The 19,711-nt window shown below is 46.0% G+C and overlaps 1 protein-coding gene across 3 annotated transcripts in view; it reads left to right on the top strand.

The window, feature by feature from the left end:
• The window catches only part of LOC135247647 (thyroid hormone receptor alpha-like), a 139,480-nt gene that overhangs the window by 54,969 nt on the left and 64,800 nt on the right, over positions 1 to 19,711 (top strand). For all 3 annotated transcript variants that reach the window (XM_064321353.1, XM_064321355.1, XM_064321356.1), the window contains one exon: positions 8,648 to 8,723. The gene's annotated coding sequence lies outside the window, so the exon portion shown is untranslated. The remainder of the gene's footprint in view (positions 1 to 8,647; positions 8,724 to 19,711) is intronic.

The raw sequence follows: 19,711 nt of genomic DNA, 5'->3' as shown, positions 1-19,711 counted from the left end.
CACACATAGAGATCTGATGCTCTAGAAATCCTCATTAAATGACAGCTGCCTTTATGAAATATGTAGAATCCCAGACCTGTTCAAGATAGCAGTTTGTATTTTGAATATGCGAATGAATGGCCAATCCATCCCTTCTACATCTGTGGCTCTGGTTGTTGAAATGCTGAGCTTCGCACACTGTAGTGTTCTGGTCAGCCCCTTTCCGCATTGTGCAGCCTCCACGCATGTGGTCTCCCCCCCCTTTTTCTTCCTTTCAAACTGCATCTTTACATCCCTTATCAGGGAAGCAGGCAGACTGCAGCGTTTCAGGAACGCGGCCCTCAGTGTCTCCCCAACAGTGGATGCTTCCCCGCCATCGTTTTTCTGCCCACGCTTTTTCAATCCCAGAGCCCCCGGGCAGGGAACATTAAAATTGAGCTTTGCTGTAATTAAATTCCACACTTGGCCGCTCCCACCTTCTTGTCCGTTCATGACCGGCTCTCCTTCTTCCCCCCCCCCCCCACCGGCGGAAAGGGACAGTGTCTTTGTGGGGTCTTGTAAGCACACTCGCTCTTCAACGGGAATAGCCAAGGCTCCGGATTCATCGCGCATGTGGAATGGCTGCCTTCGATGTCGCGTGCGGCCTGTGATGTCATCCGCCGGCTCTGATATCGTTTATTGGGGAACACTAAGAGAGCGCGAAGCCCACAGGAAAAGCCCCGGCGTGAACCCACAACGCCTGTCGATAAAACCTGTCCGATTATGCTCTCATTGATGTGACGCCATCGCGGAGGACAGTGTTCCGTCTCCAACAATGCAGCTGCCCACCGAGCTCTGATCTGTACCTTCTCACGCTCAAAGTGAATAATTCATCAAAGGGGGCTCCTCTGCACCTGTGAAGGATGGGTACTCACACATGCACTTTATACCAGAACAAAAATGCCCAAAAAAGGAATGTTTTATGCATTTGTTTTCATGATTGAAAGAGCTACAGAAAACAAAGCTCAAGATGTTTTGGACATGCCAGACGTTTACCAATAATTGAAGTGGAGCATTGTGTATGCAGTGAACCTTTAGTGCTGAGATGCAATGAGGCTATTTCCTGATTGTAACATCACAAATGTGCCGCATATATGTTTGCAAAACGGGATCCCATTTGGTGTGTCCGCTTGTTCTGAGAATTAGGCGCAACAAAACATTCTGCGAACCTTCCTGCACCGGACTGTGCCACTGCAGCATCACACGACAGCTGCTTGCCTCGCCCCCCCACAATGTGTGTGATGTTTGTGGTGCTTTCAGGGCCTATGCACCCACCCTGTTACCATGTCGATGGTCTCCTAAGTATAGCCAGAACCATGACGGGAGAAGGCGGGAGGGACAGGAATTGATCCTCTTGTTTTTCCTCATACTTTACCCGCCTTGACAGGTTGACCTACATCCCCCTTGATGTCTGAGGCCTTGCTTTACTGCCGTGGACAGAGGTAGCCCTGCAGCGGCCCTCAGATTACATGCTTTACTCAGATCCAGCTTTGGATGGGCCGGACTCCTGCACAGAAGCGGGGTGGTCATTAGCCACCCATTTTTCTGTCAGTGTGGCCCGACAGTGGGTTTTCCCATGTGAGCCATTGTTGCGTGCTTCGACTCGGCTGTGATTTCGCCTGTAAAGCACCGCGGGGTTGGGGGGGGGGGGGGTATATGCTAGTCAGCTACTGTTCTGTTTGGAAGTATACCCGAGGCTTTTGATTTAGTGGCTCACGTTATATCAAACGTTTAGGAGGGGTGAGTGCTGGGATTGGAGACTGTGGCTTCACTTGTCTTTTTGTCCTTTGATGGTTCCCCAGCTCCAGATAACAAGCTGCCAGTCGACGGGGAAAGGAAGCTTTGCCCGTCAGCAGGACGGCTTGCCGGACCGTTCTGTATTAACCGCCTCGTATGGTTTCTGGCGTGGCGTACGCCGCACCATGACGCTGTGTTGCCACTGACCGGCTGTAGGAGGCCCCAGCCCTCCAAACCGCGTCTGGAATGTTGACTGTGTGGAAGAATCTGCCGGTGGAGGAGGGAGACTGAAAAGGACTCCTTTATGTCATAGTCTGATCCATGACAGATGTAGGAAGTGCTAAAATCGCACCCATGTCCATGCCCAGAGCAGGTGCTGAGTTAAAGTGCTAGAACAATAAAATACATTGAAATTGGTTACCCTCGCACTGGCTAGTGGTCTCAGACATATTGGGCCTCATTCCCAAACGTGCATACAATCATAATTGTTCATTAACTGTATTTACACGTGTTTCCACAAAAAAGTTTAGTTCACTTTTAGTTTAGTTCTAGTTTTAAGAACAGCTTTAGTTTTGTTTTTTTCAGAAACACAATTTTTTTATTTCATTTTATGATATTGTATTTTACACCTAGTTTTTATCTTAATTTTAGTTCACAATAATAACCTCGTTGGGAACAAAATTAATTTAGTTTATTGATAAAAGTGACTGATGATGATGATTGATAAATATCTATAAAGACCCACAAGCGCGCTGCTAAACCCGACACTTAGCAGTGGCATACGATGTTGTCCATTTCCAATAAGAACAAAAGTGGGAGCGCAGATATTGTGCTTTTCGTGAAAGCCTGCTCCCAGACTGACGTTGGGATGAACTCTCGAACATTGAAATGCGGCAGAGCGCTGTAACTCTGTATGTCCTCAGATTTACGTGGCTCTTGAAACAATAGATGAAACAGGAGGTCCTGAACTTTCAAAATCTCAAATCACTTAGGATGCTTGAATTTAGAAATTGCTGCTTGGTTCCAGCTACCAGCTACTATGTTTTTTTTTGTTTCTTGTTTTTTTGTTGTTTTGTCTTTTGTTGTCCCAGACAGGCAGGGGGTGGGAGGGGATTATAAACAGATAAAACAGGTTCAGCTCTGGTACACCTGGTGAGTTTACTGTATACATGTACAAGGAGGGTGTGTGTGTGGGGGGGGGGGGGGATGGCATTGTTTGGGTGTATGTGTATGCGTATTTGTGTGTGTGTGTGTGTGTGTGTGACCGAGTATCTATTTTGTGCACTCAGCAGACTAGTGGCTAATGGATATACTTAATTTTTAAAAAAGATAAAAAGATTTTTCTTTTTAAACTGAATAATAAGCAAGTGCCATCTGGTATGGGGGTTGGGGGTGGTCAAATAATCTTCTCTCTGACCCTGGAATGTCTCATCTATTTCTTGTTCAGATTCAAAGTGCTTTATTGGTACATAACATTTTCTTTTTCAACAACACAAACAAACCGTGATTTTTACTCAGTCAACTGTAAAATAAACAAAAAACATTAGGAGGTGTGTACAAGCTATCTTCAGTTCTCAATGATATTTAAAGAACGACTGACATAAACAACAATGTGCTATGGCTTGTTGTCATGCAGCTGAAACTTGTCAGTAAACATTGTTATAAAAATGGTATGTGACCGTGATGTGACCCACCTGCTGTCTCTCCCGTTCTCAATTTACTTATGTACTAATGTACTTTTGAGGCTTCTAAAATCAGACCTTCGCCCTGTGTGTCTGTGTAATGTAGTTCAGCAGTCAGCAGGGACTCTTAATTTAGCATGACGAAAGACCAACGTGACACACATTAGGAAGGAAACAGGTGTAACTTTGCATGGCCATGTGGTAGACCCCTCCAGACAACATGGAAAATGGCATCTACAGGGTGTCTACTGTGTGCCTGACTCTTTATAAATGGATGAGTTATTTTTATTTTTGTCCAGCTCATTTTGGATAGCAGTAAGACTTAAGTAACAGACTTAAGAGAGTCATGTTAAAGAATAGTGCAAGTTCTCTAACAAAATGAATTCAAACAATTTACAAATGATGACCTGGCAAATGCATGTGCTATCTGTTCATTGCTATTAAGAAATGCTTGGCTAAAAAAATAATACAGAAAAGTCTACCCTGATGTGCATAGTATGTTACGTGTACTTACTGGTAAAGTTGAAAACGATTGTAACAAAGCCAAAAAGACCACACAAATGGGTTATTATCTTTTCCACCTGATATTTTGGCTCTAGCCTTTCCCAGGGTCGTGAATGGAACTCAAAAAGCATACTTTTATACCTGTAACGATTTTCAGCTTTGTTTAAAATGAAAAGGTGTCCTGTGGTCAGGTGTGTCTATTCACAAATACTAACCATATAGCCTATCAGTTTATCAGGTAACATCAATAGAGTTATCATTTGCTTTGTGGGGTGGAGTAATACCTTTTCAATAAAGCTGGTATTTACTGTAGAAATGAACAGGTTTTCCTATACAATGTGCATAAGTAAACACATCCTTAAACAGTATGGTACACTATGTACGGCTACAGGAATGGGGGCTTGGACAGTGTTGTGCCTGCAGGGCAAGCAGAGAACTGCTCCAGCTCCTTCTTTTAACTTGTTAAACTGAACTCCTAGAGCAACTCACAGAAGTTCATTCCATTCCAGCTCTTATGAAAATCCCCCTGGATCAATCCCAGATTTTTTGGAAACTGGATTTGTAGTGAAGGGAGTGAAACTTCCACCTACTCCTACTGTAGTGTTTGTGCATTTGTGTGTTTTATGTGGTGTTAAATGGTGTGTGTGTGTGTGCGTGCCTGCGTGCGTGTGTGCGTGCACGTGCTTTTGTGTTTTCCTTGTAATGGGAGCTGTAGACCTGTAAAATCACAGTGTTCTCCCTGTCTATAAAGGAATGAGACAACAACATTAACAAAAACTTTGAAACTTTGAAATATAATTTTATTGTACTTCTCCTTTAAGGGTTGTGATATAGGAAGGTAGCTTCCCCTCTGAAAGCCCCAAATGGGAAGTATGACCCCTAGTGAGGGTTGTCTCTGGCTGCACCCGTATTTGGCCTGGCTTCTTAAGTGGCTCCACTGAGACATTACAGACAAGACTTTTGAACAATGTAAACTCCTGTAACGTAACCTGTATAACCATTTAAGTCGCATAAATGAGCGAATGCAATATAGCACATTGGAGTATTTCGTAAACGTGCGGGCTATTAAACAAAGCTGGCCTAATAACAAGTGTAAAGGAAAACGTGAACACAGGCACACACCAACATGCCCACATTCATTACTGCAGTTTATTTGTTTTGGTCTTGATCCAAGTGTGGCTCACTGTCGTATACAAGCAATACAAGACACAGTCTATTTGTATAGGGAGGAAGTCAATAAGTGTTGGAGAACAAAATGAGTCAGACATAATCAATTAGACACATGTAGTTATACAAGTGAAATTACTATGCATGAGCCTAGATTAAATCTCAATTGAAAATAGCAGTGGGACTGTAGACACTGAATGTTTTGCTGCATATATATGCAAACACAAATACGTATATTCTGAAATTATTTGAACAGTGACACAATTTTTTTTGTTTTGGCTCTGTACTCCTGCACTTTGGATTTGAAATGAAACGGTGAATAGGAGGTTAAAGTGCAGAATGAAGGCAAAAAGCCCCAGAAACACCAGGAATTGAAGATGGCTTATGTTCAGGCCTGGCAGAGCATCTCCAGGGGAGATACCCAGCATGTGGTGATATCTACAAGTTGAAGACTTCAGGCAGTTATCAAATACAAAAGATTTGCAACCAAGTACTAAATGTGACGGCTTTATTTGAAATTATGTTAACCTGACCAATTACATTTGGTCCCACAATATTTAGGACTGTGTATAAAAAAGGGCTGTAATTCCTGCACAGATCACACAATATGGATGTACCCTCAAATTAAAGCTGACAGTCTGCACTTTAGCCTCATATTTATTGTTTCATTTCAAATCCAGTCTGCTGGAGTACTGAGCCAAAACTTGTGTCGCTGTTATATTACACACTGTGTGTGTGTGCACATGCATTCATATAAGATCTTAGATGGACCCATATATAGGGCTGAAATGTACCGTGGTAAAAATAACACCAGTGCAACAGCTGTAGAAAGACGGCTTATCAAGTCTACCAATGAGAAACTTTCCTATCTGAGAACTGAGGAGGATTCAGAATTCATACCTTTTTGTCATTACAGGAAAGAAAGCACATAGTAGTAAACTAGGGGGTTGGGGCGGTGTTTCTCCTGGCATCTCTAAGGAAATAGTAATAAACCTGTGGGTTCCACTGGTGGCCACAGGCTGTGGCTACTGCCCTGGGGCAGCCTCAACGTTGAGCCCAAAAATATGATAAAGCAAACAGAGTCGCTGGAAAAGGAGCATTCCTTGTGCCCCTTCTCCCAGGTTCTGCTCCAGCATGCAACGACAGGATGTTTCCCTTTCAACATGAAAAAAGGAGAAAAAATGCAGGCACCATATAGCAGGCTAGCATAAGCAATATGAAAAAAGGCCCCCGAAACCTTTCCTCTGAGGTTTCTGGGCCAGGGCTGCGTTTTTTGGAAGGAGTGTCAGAGCCCTCCTCTGTTCTCTATTCACTCTGTGTCCCAGCGGAGCGCGGATTCGCCAAGTTCGGGAATGTGGAAGGCTGCTGACGGGATCCATTGGGAGGATTTTTGCCATCATTTATTTGAGGATTGTCCCCATTATTATTTCTGGAAAATGTCCCAGATTTAATTTTTTTGTCTCCTTTTGTGTTTTTTTTTTATGGTGCTTGCCAAGGCAGGACATTCAATCTAATCATTGTCTGCTGAGATAATTTGTCGGTAGGATTTCTGTGACAAGACACAAAGAGACTCATTCACTGTGCACTCACCAGCCTAACAGGGTTGGCACCAACCAAGTTCCTAAAAATAAAGCAATGAATTGTTGCAGAGCCCGGCTAAATAAAAATCTCATCTAAAACCAACCAGTTAAACAAATATAGATGAAATAATATTAAAGTCAGCCTGTTTGATTTAACCTAATATGGCGTGAAGCGCAAGGAGCGATAAGTTGTTCCAAAAACATACGCGAAGATGAAAGATGTGGATGAAAAATATGGTTTCCTTCTGTGGCGGGGGGAGTACATGGCAATCTACAGAGCTGCTGACTGATGTGTCCTGGCAGTGAAAGTCTGTATATGGATATTCTGCCAGTGTGCTGTTTTTATTAGGCTTACATATTATTAGTTTAATATACTTTGTATTCAGCTCGTTGTCATAGTTTTGCCATTGGTCTGTGTGGGGGGGTGGGGGCTGTCTGTGTTATGGGCCAAGAGAAACTGTGTAATCTGGCCAGCTAAACCATCCCCCCATATGCTCAAAAGTTCTGCCAGAGAGGAGTGGGAAATATTAATTTTCCTGGATCCTAGAGGCCAGCGAAACGGCGCTACTCCCGATTTCTCACCTTGACCCTTGACTTGGCCCTCTACAGCCACCACGCATGTCACCTTGTCTGCAAGCCACAAGGGTTCACTGCCCTCTGACCCCGCTTGCTCAGGCGCAAATCAGGCGTGTCCACACACCCCCTGCCCCCGCCCCTCTGTTTGTATGTGGTATTAACAGGGATTCTCCTCTTGTGTGCCATCTTGACCCTTGCCTCCCCCCTCGGCTCCCTCGTAGAGAAACATAATTACATTAACAGCTCCTTCTTTCAGCAGGCCTCGGCTTGTGCAGGCCCAGTGGAAAGGAAATGTTTAATTGTGTTACTCCCCCCCCCCCCCCATAAAGAAAGTAGAAAATTATGCAAAAAACAAAAGGTCCGTTCAGGGCTGATTACATAATAAGATTAGCCTTGTCAGCTAAGATCTAGGGACTGGTCAGTCTCACCCAGCTTGCAGCCACCACTAAGCTTCCAGGGGCATCTGTTTCTGAGCCCACTGTTGTATTCTTGTATTTCAGTCATCAGGAGCATAGCCACAAAGCTACTTTCTTTCAGGGGTTTGTAGTCGAAGAAAAAAATCTTGGAAAGGTCATAGGTACCCCAGAACCCCTGATCTCAAAGAATGGAATGAGGAATTAATGGTGAGGGAAAAATGAAAGAGACATGAGATCGATTCTGTAAATCTTAAATGAAAACAAAAACATCGACCTCATACTGTACTGTACCTTTTATGTCCACCTTGTCTTCTGTTTATTATTGCTTTTATCTTATATTATTGGAATTATTATTTCATTTTATTTATTTTGTATTTCCTGTAAGGAATGGCTGTATCCTAAAAATGTACAAAAATGCTGCAATATACTGTATCTGTACCACTTTGCACCGCTTTGAAAATAATAAAAAATTTGAATTACAAAAAAGAAAAAAGTTAAGGTCATAGGTTAAGGTCAGTAGCGCTTAAAAATTACCAAAAGAGGCTGTAGATTGAATATTAGCTTGTTAATACGCATTTCAGATTTGGATTTGGAATGTTCTAGATGGCGGGCACCGTATCAAAGAGGAGGCTAGTATCAAACAGAGGGTGTTTTCTGGGCAAAATTTGCATTAATCTCCATTCTTAAGTCACAAAAAAGATACGAGTGCCAGTACAAGGGTTGCAGAAATGCTGGCCCTGCAGATGCCTTGAATGTTTGGGTCGTAAAAGGGCCGCTTGTTTGGGGTCGATGCGGGAAAGCAGGAGAGTTTTCCTGTTGAGCCATCGGGAGACTAAGCAGCTCTCAGGAAAACAGGGGTGAACATTACCCTTTGTGCCGCCATGTTTCATGTTTGCTTTCCATGCATTATTTTCTTCTCTCCATGCCCCTTCCCCTCCCTGAACAGTCCTCTGTGTGTTCCTCACAGGCGGCAGCCTGCAGTCCCAGCCAGCAGAGATCTGGGGAAATCATTAACCAGACGCTGAGAACAGGACACTAGTACAGTAAGTTCAACCATTTTCTATCTTCCTGCCATGTTCACATATCCAGGAGAGGCCGGGGGCAGCTGTCAGAGGAGAATGCCTCCCCTCCGTAAATGTATAGCCATCTCTGCAGGGAAATCTCTGCACTCCCCCTGATCACATGCCAAATATTCCCAAATAGGGTCTGATTGCCAGTCAAGCTGCTGTAGAAATATGCATCCCTCCTCCATCTGTGTTTTTTTTAAATAATGCACTTGCAGTCTGGTACCGAAGGCCCTGATATTAATGGTGACAGTGCTGACCAGGCCACGGTCAGAATCCAGAGAAGCAAATTCTCGGAGTTCAAGTCTGTGACGTGGAATTGGCCTGTAATTTTGTCAGGAGGCTTCAGCCCTGTCCACACCTCAGTTTTTCTGGGAGATCACTGCACATCTGGCAAATAACATGCTGATCTGTTGTTTCCCAGAAGCAGGATGATAAACTAAGATGAAAGAATAGGTGTGGAGCTCATGGATTTTCAGCATTATCGTGAACAAACTGCAAACGTCACTAATGTTTCAACAACAACCATGTATACATCGGAGTCAAACCACAAGGTCGTTAACATAACATAACAGAACATAACATAACTTAATGACGAGAACAGGCCATTCAGCCCAACTTTCTCACCATTTTCCTAACACTAAAGTGTAGCAAGTGCTTAGTTAACCTACAAACTAAATAGTATCTAGCTCCATATCAAGCCTGGTCTTGAAAACCCCCAGAGTTTCTGCGTCTACTACATTAGTGAAAAGTTAGTCTTGTTTGCAGATTGTTAGTAAAAAAGCTGAATACCCATGAGCTTTAGACAAATTCCTTCATCTTAGTTTTTCTGGGGCCTGCAGTCCCAGAGGGAAGAACGTCTCAGTGAAACAAGTTTGAGCTCTCAGTCCTTCTTCAGTTTCCCCCATTTTATCCATTTCTGTTCAACTGAATGCAAGCAGTGCAGATCTAGACAGTACCCTACTATTAATCTGCACAATAGGCTCCTAGTGGAATGGCTGCCAGGCAACCTTTGGCCTGGTGACTTGCCTTTGCCAAGAAGGCAGGCAGTCCTGAAAACAGTGTTTAGTCCCTTTCCCTCCCTCCTCTGGGCATCTACTTCTCTTCACCACAGTACTTTCTCTGCAGTTCTGCAGAGCAGCTGTGAGAACCGGGCCCCCGTAATTAAAAAGTAATCCTGGCCTAAGTCCGAATGCATTAGCCGATGCCAGAAAAGGAAATGTTTTGTGTTGGCCAAGCGGAACATTCAATCGCAGGACAGATGTTTGGGAAATATGCCTCGGAGTACTCCTCGTGCTCTGCCCTGCTAAAACTCTGAAGGAACCTGTGTTGGGGGTTTGGGGGGGGTGTGGGTGGGATTGTGACATTTCCGGAAGGGGCACAAAAGGGGCGTGCATGATGCCGAGTTCTGTTGTCGACACGGAAGAGCAGGGTCTTTTAGCTGGAGCCAACCTGATGGCAAGGCACCAAGTGGCGAGTTCTTAAAAAACGTGGGGCGATACAGACGTGAATGGAATTCCAAGCCTCTTGGAGCTGGCTGCAAAATGTGGGACAATGTTTTGGGCTGGGGACCGGACAAATGGTAGTTCCCTCTGATCAGTTAGCCAGCAACAGGAGAGCCAAAATCCCTTCTCTTTTCTGTGGCTATTCTTGTGAAATCTTGGCAAGTGAAAAATGACTTCATAAAAAATGCTGTAGTTGTTTCCAAAGAAAGAGGGGGCCCAGACCATCCGGACAGGGAGGTGCAGAGGAGTGTGGCCAGATGCTGCTGGGGGGGGGGGTATTTTTGACTTGCGTCATAAGCGTCAAGTGTTCAGAGCTTGGAGTGCCAAAGGGAAAGGGTGTTGCGTGGAGGGACAGGTCTTTTGGAAATGGTCGGTCCTCACTGTGTGGCAGGCAGCCATTCTCACGCTTCATAATATCTGACTGGCTCAGGCGCTCAGCCGCACCTCTGCAGCAGATGGCAGCTGAAGGAGCTTCATCTTGCCCCCCTTGTCTGCTGAGCTGAATCCCTAGCTGATGTGGAGACATGGTGTAAGCGAGGCCATGGCATTGACTGAAGGATGAAGCTTTCCACTCTCCAGATCGCCACTCCGGCACGGACCCGCACGGCAATTAAGGCTGCTGCCTGAAGGTGCTAATCTTGATCAGGAGAAGGGGAAGTGGAAGAAGAGAGTTGGCATCTTTTCATCTCTTCTGAACATGGTTTTATCTTGTGGTCCACAGCTCTTATTGCTCCCGTCAGTCGGCAGAGCTGTGTCTGATGTATTGCAGAGTTTGGACATCGCACTGAGAGACATGGAAGCCATTTCTTAACAAGCAGTCAGGATTTGATGCATTTTTGTGAGCCTTCTTAATAGGTCGATTTATGTCCTCTTTTCTTAACTGGTTGCTATGTTGGGGAAGAAAAACAGGGAAAGAGAGATGCAATTTTATGCATTTGGGCAGATGTCGTTAGGTTAAGGCAGAACAGCTTCCGATAATCTGCTGCGTGCATTCCAGGGGCGGAGCAGCCACAATGCAACAAGTGTCCCACATTTTGTGAGGTTCCAGTCCAACCATAGTGGAGCTGTTCCGAAGAAGCGAGGGCGGGGCCCTTGGAGGATCTGTGGTTCCTTCTATAACTCTGCCCTGAGCCTGCTCCATGTTTCCTTCCCCACCCTCGTTGCCCTATGCTCTTCTGTCACCGTACCAGGATGACTGTCCAGAGGTTCTGAACCGCTAACCAAGAGCATTCAACCAATCTCACTGGAAGGTGAAAAACAGGCTTCTGTCACTTTAAGTGGCTGGCTACTGCCATTAGCTCCATTATCATTTGGCATAGCAATGTCTCTCAATCAGAATAGTGATATATTCCCAGCTGATTTTGTGTGAAACGGGGTCCTGATGTGCTTTTTAAGCAAGTGTTTTATGTGCTTTCTTTCTCCTTCTGTCAAGCTTTGTACAGACAGCTGTTCTTACAAATGAAAGTCATTCATAAATCGTAATTTGAGAATTTGATTAAAGCTGTTTAATGTGTTATTGGAGCTATCCATTGTTTACCAATTCTGGCCTGCTGTTCAAAATAAATACTTTAGGAATTTGCCAATGGATGAAGAAATGTTGGTCATGTACAATTCCAGTAGACTATCATGAGCAGACAGTCTCAAGCACACAGAAAAAATGTCTAGCGTTAAATCCACTACAGCAGTATCAATATGAGACAAATATGTACTCTGTTACAGGTGAAAGTGTTGGAAGCCGTGTGTGACAGTCTCATTCTGGGGGGATGTTAGGAACCTTGAGCGCTCTCAACCCTGGGTCTGCCTGATAAACAGGTCCAACAGCAGTAGGACAGTCACCTGGATGTCAACACGCATGTCTACTCTTATCTGTGACAAACGCCAGTCGCCTGGCTCCTTGCCAGAGCCCAAACACCTCCCCCTCCCCCATTCAACAGCTGGCCCGATTAGATCCCCAACGACCTCCTTGTTTATCGCAGCCTCTTCTCACATCAGCGGTTGTGTTTCTGTTGGGGGGTGGGGGGGTTCTGCGACTCCAGCAGCTCACGCATTTTTAAGGCGCATATTATTGTGTATTATCACATGAGGAGACCTCAAGCAAGGCACTCAGACACAAAACGAAACATCGTGCCTCCCATTTTCCCAGAATGTGAGCCAAATTTGTTTTTTTGGCCTAGCAGAACATCGTCCAATCGGGTTCCATTTTTCATGTTATTGTTAGGAACTTTAGCTGTGATCGATCTGCCTGGTCAGCGGCCTGCTGCCCTCCCCATCCTGCTCTGGAGGCATCTCAGTCATGTTAACAGTGTACCAATTTAGCTTGGGTGGATATATCTGCAGGGCTCTGACATGCAGGGCCTGTGATTTGTGCCCCTGTAAAGCCGGCGCTGTGCTGCTGGTATGTTCCCGTTAGCGGGTGACCGACATACACCCATGTTCTCTCAAAGCTCTACAGCACTCTCAACCTCCTTTGGATAACAGCTTCCAAAACCCCTCCTCCTAATCCTGCCCTGTACCCCCACCCCCCTCAGCACACACCCACACAAACACATGCACACACACGCACACACACATACATACACACACACACACAGACACGCACACGCACACATGCGTAAACACACACACGCACACACACATACATGCACACACGCACACAAACATGCACAGACACACACACACACACACACTAGTACCATGTATAACCGTTGTGGCCCCACCCCTTTCCTCCCTGCCCCCTTTCACATGCCCCCGCAGAACACACACTCGCCTGCGAAGACTTGCACTGTAACAACAGCCAGAGCCTCAGCACACACAGATACCCACACATGCGTACACACACGCACACACACATGCACACACACACGCACACACACATACACACGCACACACACATGCACACATGCACCCACACGCACACACATGCACACGCAGACGCACAAACATGCACACACAGACACACACAGCCACACCCACAGACACACATGCACACACATGTGCACACAGACACACACACCCACACGCACAGACACACATGCAGGGTCTAAAGGGAGTGTTACAGGGAACAGAATGTACCATGTCTCGCGGGCGTGGCATAACCGCGGCCCCTCCCAACAGGCTGTACCTGTCTGTGGAGCTCCCCTCCGGGTGGGTTGTTTTCACGGGCCATTGAGTCGCATCCCATGCGTTCCCCAGCTCCTGCGTTAAGGAATGGCTTCCTGAACCAGCGCTGGAAAAATTAGACCGTGGGCTGCTCTAAGCTCAACTGCAAGCCAGGAACTTTTCTTCCCTGAAGTTTCCACAAGCCATTTTAGCAAAATAAGCGTGCCCCCCTTCCAGGCCTCTTTCTGTGTGATAAATGACATTTCACGCTGTGAATGGACGCTGTATCATTAATCCTTCACCCAGAACACCCTGCTCAGAACCCCTGAGCTTCCTTATTGGAGTAGGCTGACGAATAAGTGCACATTCAAACATAATGTGCCCCCACACCCCACTTCTGCCACCATGTCTGTGCGTTTGATAACTTGCTGACAAAAACTTTTTCTGTAAGTTGCTATGAAGCTCTTAGCCCCTAAGAAACTGGTACTGACTGATCGTACTTATTAAAAATAGTAATTTTGTTGCAATAGTTATTCTATAATAATAATAATAATAATAATAATATTATTATTAGTATTGTTATTTACGCTGATGGAACTTTAAATGTATTGATGTAGAATATATAATAATGATAATAATAATAATGTACATATTAATTTATTTATGCAAGATGAGTTAAAATTGCATTATTAGCATGCAACTTAAAATGTACAGTATATTAAAGTACACATGAGGACATCTAAAACATATTAAACATCAAAATAATTACATGGCTTAGCATTTTTCATTATTATGGTGGCTTGTAAAAATAGATTATCAATGAATGAATAGCAAAGACATTAATGGATCTTGAATTCAAACTCGCCTCGTAGCACTTATTTTAAATGTCCCATCATAATGCCCTGCTTTCATTGGAATCTGACATTAGCTACTGCTCCAGTGCTGGGCCAGGCAGGGGTAGGATTGATCAGTGGTTCCGCCTAAAGAATCTGTGGTGCCTACCGCTTACCTGCCTTTGTAAAGGGTAGATATCCTTGTTTTGTATCTAAATCCTAGATGAATGCGTGCCAGCTCTCTGCACACGTTACATTATTGTAAGCGCGTCTGGTGCTTGATGTGGTCGCCATAGTGAACCACGTTCAGCGGGAGGCCTTCAGAGCTCCATGGAGCTTCTCCACCCTAGCTTCCCAGTGATGGAACAGACTCCCCACTCCTCTCTGAACCACTCACTGACTGCCAATTTCCCGCTGTTGTCTGAAGACGCATCTCTTCAGACTACCTTGACTAACTAACCCCTGTCCTCTGCAGGGTTACTCCCAATCTAAGATCACTCTTATATCACTTGTATTCTTGTATCTTGGTGTTCAAGCACTTTCCTGTTACACTTCATCTTCATCTAGCACTTTTGTGTTGTACTTGTACTACCATCTTGATGTGCCTTACTTCTAGTTTAACTTCCCATAACTATACTGACCTAGCCTATGCTTACTGGTGAACTAGACTTGATGTTCATGGTTCATGGATAACTGAGAATTAATGAGAATTGCACCTTATTGGACCTGTGTTCTGTAGTTGTCCGGTGTGCACTTATTGTACATCGCTTTGGATAAAAGCTTCTGCCAAATAAATGTAATGATGTTTGTGACCTCTCTGCTGTGCCGTGCCCAGCTATCCCCACGCTCACTAGCACTCTCCTTCCGTGGTTTGCCTTAATTAAGGAAATGGCGCCTTGCGACCCTGCATCGCTGACCCCTCGTCCCGGGGTCCTGGGACTGCTTCTGCCGGGGGGAGCCCAGCAACAGACAGACCAGCCATATTTGTTTTTCGTTTTCAGCCAGCGACAATGTGGAAATGTGACTCGCCATGAATATTCAGGCTGAGCTCACAGATTGAACAGCTTGTTCATGAGGTCATCCAATAAACCATGTGTTCATGCGATCTGGGCATTAAAATTAGTCTCGTGTTGCAGTCAGAATCAGTCCTGCTTGATCGTGTCGCAAAGGGAAACGCAGCGCTCTCTCAGGTCTCAGGTCGTTTTCTTGAGGTGAAGCACACAACAGTGTCATCACAATGGCTTGCAGCCAAAACACATCAGCTTTTAAAATATTTTTTGCTTTTGTTTTGTTTTTGCTTTCAAGAGCGGCTGAAATTTGCACATCAGGTCCTTTATGGCAGGTAATCAGGCCCCTGTCTCTTCAGAAGAAGTGGGACCCTCTCGTTCTACCGCCAGCTGTGTTCGGCACCTCAAACGAATTGCTGGAACAAGAAAACACAGACTCGTTTACAGTAAGCAGCGCACTCGGGCTGACAGTGTATTTTTCACCCAGCCCAGAAAAAGGGAAAGGTACCGCCCGTGAGCGACTTGCCCAGCCTTCATAGTTTCCCAAGCTCCCTTCACACCGCAACCCCGAACGTAGCGTGCGCAGGACAGAAAAGCAGTGGGAGCCGCGTAGCCTGATTCTGCACGGAGGGGATTCGGTACTGGCTGGAATTGTGGCATGGGCGAGCCCTGCTTCATCCTTCACGTTACCGTTTCTGTTTCTCTGATCAGGTAGTTACAGTGATCGCCTCTCCCTCCCCCAAACCCCCCGACCCCCCAAGCCCCCACTGCCCTCTCCTCCTCAAGTTCACCTAATTCCCCCCCCCCCCCCCCTCGCTTATGCTGTTTAAAATTTGAAACACATTTCCCCCCTAATGACCCTAATCAATGGCCTCAGCTGCAGGCTTACCTATGTGAGCCTGGCCCCTCCCCATCGCAGGAAAACAAATTATGGTTTGTGCATTGGAGCAGTTCCTGCTTGGAGGGATTAGGGTCATTACAGCATGACAGAGCACCCCAGGAGTGCCTTATAGTGCATTATAACTTTAAACTAGAACCTTAAAGAAATGCCAAACCAAGAAAACAAACAACTTGCTCATTAGAGCGTTTCCCCTATTACACTTCCTTAAATCAGAGCCCAAAAGTAAAATATCGCAGTTCGCCTGGGTAAGATGTTTGTATGCATTCAGCACACATAGCAGCGAGTAATAGCTTTCCTGTAAGAGGTCCTGGAAAGTTCTTAATTGCTGTCAAGAGCAGTCTCATTTTACATTCCTCTCTATACGCATCACTAAGTCTATTTTCAGAAGTTCTTTATGCAAAATATTCCAAGTGACATACAGTCTCGGCGCCAAAAACCAGTTTAAGCTAAATAATCCATGGGATGTGACAGTTTAAATTCCCTAAGCACACTCATTTAACAGTAGTTTTATTACTGTATGAAGAACATCTAAAAGTATGGGCTGCCAATTGTAAGCTGTTGGGCATTTTCCAGGTCAGTGGTGTATGGTTATTGTTTTGTATAAAGGATCAGGCTAATGAGGACAGAAAAAGGTGCTTACCGTTCCCTCAGGAAATTGGTAGGTAGGTGGATGTGGTCCTCTGAGGAACACGATCACAGCGGTCAATAACTGCTGCAACCCAGACTGCGCATTTACTGGGGATAACCACACGCTGGGAGTGCTATGCAGGAGGGATCCCCTCCAAGGCTTCAGTTGGACTCTACATGGTGAAATGTCCAGTGTTAATTCAACTCTAACAGTGTTAATTCAGGTCTTAACGTAACATTTGGTCTTACATTCCAGAATGGGACCATATGTTAGGTTAAGAGCTGAATTAACAGTGTTAAAGTTTAATTAACACAGAACATTTTATTGTGTACTCTGTGACTCGATGAATTGTGACCAGAAATATTTCAGTTAGAACTCTGGACTGGTGGGCGGTGAACCATTCAGAATGTGAACTGGTTTTCCTGGGTGAATTTGTAAGGTCAAAGAACAAAAACCTCCTTTGGTGTCCTTATATTTTTTATATATTAACCAAGTATAAGTCAGTTTTTGCTTGACCAGTCACTGAAATAGCAGTCTGGAGCCTTTATCTCACCAGACAAGCTTGAAGGATTAGGTTTGTGGTCCTTGGCTTCTGTTCTTCCTTCTGTGTGTGTGCATATGTGTGTGTGTTTGTGTGTGCACGTGTATGTCTGTGCGTGTGAATGTGCACGTGTGTGTGTGTGTTGTAGCGTGCGTGTGTGTGCGTGTGTTGTTGCATGCATACGCATGTGTGTGTGCGTGTGTATTGTTGCGTGCATGCACATGTGTGTGTGTGTATGTGTGTGTGTGTTGTTGCTTGCGTGCTTATGTGTGTGCGTGTGTGTGTGTGTGTGTGTGTGTGTGTGTATGTGAGAGAGGAACAATGTCAGGATAGGGCTCCTCTCTCCCTGAGGCCTCCGGCCTCCAGCGACAGTTCTCTCTCTCTCAGATGAACCGCCGCAGTTTCCTGCAGCCGGCTACGCGGCTCTCCCTGAAGTGTCACCTTGACCAGGGTGTGAAAGAACACCAGGTTCTACCTCTCAGGACATCTCTGTCAGACACTGAGCCGGTGCTGGCGCGTGCCCCCGGCCGTGTGCCCATGCCCACGTTCGGACGCTTGTTTGTAAAGAGTCTTGGGCTGATGCAAACGGGGGACATTGTGTTGGGGCAGAAGCGGGTTTTGCTTATGGGGTCCTGCAGGGCTTCTGCCACCTCTGCCTGTCCTTCTTTTGGTACGTTCCATTGCCTGTGCCTGAGAAGAGAACACTCTGTTCTCTCTCGGTTCCCTCTCCCTCCCTTTCTGTTTCTCTCTCTACCTCCCGCTCTCTTTCCCTCTCTTTTTCTCTCTCTCTCGCTCTCTCTCTGTCTCTCTCTCAGAGTCAGACCACAGTGATGCGTTTCCTCATTGCACATGCAAACGCTATGTTGTGATTTGTCTGCCGATTAGCTGCACACAGCTCCGGGAGAGTAGCACAGATATTATCGCACGCTTGTCTAAGTGTGTGTTCGAAGAATCGTGTGTCCAGTCTAGCGGCGCGCTCTGTGATTGGCCCGAGCCCGACAGTGAAAGAGAACAGAGGAGACGTATTAATCACTAATATAGGAATGGACAATCAATCTCTCTTGTTATTGTTATGTCAGATGCCTCAAAAGGCCCACCTTCTCTCATTAAAACAAGAATAACAAAGTCTGAGGAAGCCCGGTCTGAACAAATGGTTCTCTTTGGATAACCCTGCCCTTCCATAGCTGTTGCTATTCTACTCACATCCCATTGTCGTTGTGACACCCAGGAGACATTCTTACGTACTTTACATCTGGCTGTTTCAGGTGAAACACGTTTTACGGACTGAGATTTTAGCCGTTCCAGGTCCCTGACTGCTTGCCACACTACAGTTTAACACACACGTGGGACAGCTGGTGAAAGGAGTTCCTCTGGGAAGCCACACAGGTGAAGGGGCTTTATTTGCGGCCAGGTGATGCACAATTCAGCGTTCCTGTCTGCTTCGGTTAGTGGGCGGTGCGGGCACTGAGAGCCCAGGTCACCTTCCGGTCGGCGAATGTGATCTTCCTCAGCTCTGGCTTTGCTTCGCATGCACAATGGGCCATGTCTCCCCGGGCCCGCACCGCCCCTGGTTTTTCCTGCTCTGCGCGGGCTCTGCGCTGATTAGTGGAAATTCACTTAATGGGTTTGATTTAGTGGCTCGGAAGGCAGCGTCCATTCCAGCTCTCCCCACCGCAGAGGAAGAGAAGCAAGGGGAGATTCTTCATTTGCTTAATAGAAAATGCCGCCGATCGATACCCAGAGGAACGGAATCAGCGGTCTCTGCACTCAGATCCTCCTGCCCACTGCCCTCCCTCCAATCCCCCCCCCTGCCACACCCTTAATGCCGGCCCCTCCATATTCCAGTTCAAACCTCAGCAATAAAAGAAAAACCAATGCACAGCTATCGGGGCATGAGAGTTGCTCATGAAAAATTCCCAGGAGTGAGGGAGTGATTAGGGCTACATTGCTGAGCTGTCAGTCTCTGCAGGTTCACAAAGGCTTCCTTTTCCTCTCCTGCTTCCTCCTGTGTGGGGCCGCGGGAGGTCCACTACGGAGGCAAAACCGGAGGTGCTGCCAGTCAGAGGCCCCTGGGTGACGTTCGTCCTCCACCTCGTCTGCCCTCCTGACCCCCCCCCCCCAGCCGACAATAAGCCCCCCCTCTTAATCCTGCGGCTCGCTAGTACATGGTAAATGGTAAATGGTAAATGGACTGCATTTATATAGCGCTTTTATCCAAAGCGCTTTACAATTGATGCCTCTCATTCGCCAGAGCAGTTAGGGATTTGGTGTCTTGCTCAAGGACACTTCGACACGCCCAGGGCGGGGTTTGAACCGGCAACCCTCCGACTGCCAGACAATCGGTCTTACCTCCTGAGCTATGTCGCCCCCGGTGGAGGGGATGTCCAGGATTTTAACCACACTGCATGCGCTTTACAATGCAAGTGTCGTGGCTTTCCTCAATTCTTAGACGG

Source organism: Anguilla rostrata, chromosome 2, assembly GCF_018555375.3.
Source record: "Anguilla rostrata isolate EN2019 chromosome 2, ASM1855537v3, whole genome shotgun sequence".
In the NCBI taxonomy this organism is placed as follows: domain Eukaryota; kingdom Metazoa; phylum Chordata; class Actinopteri; order Anguilliformes; family Anguillidae; genus Anguilla; species Anguilla rostrata.
Note: the sequence above shows the minus strand (reverse complement) of the source record. Positions and strands in the feature narration are given on the sequence as shown.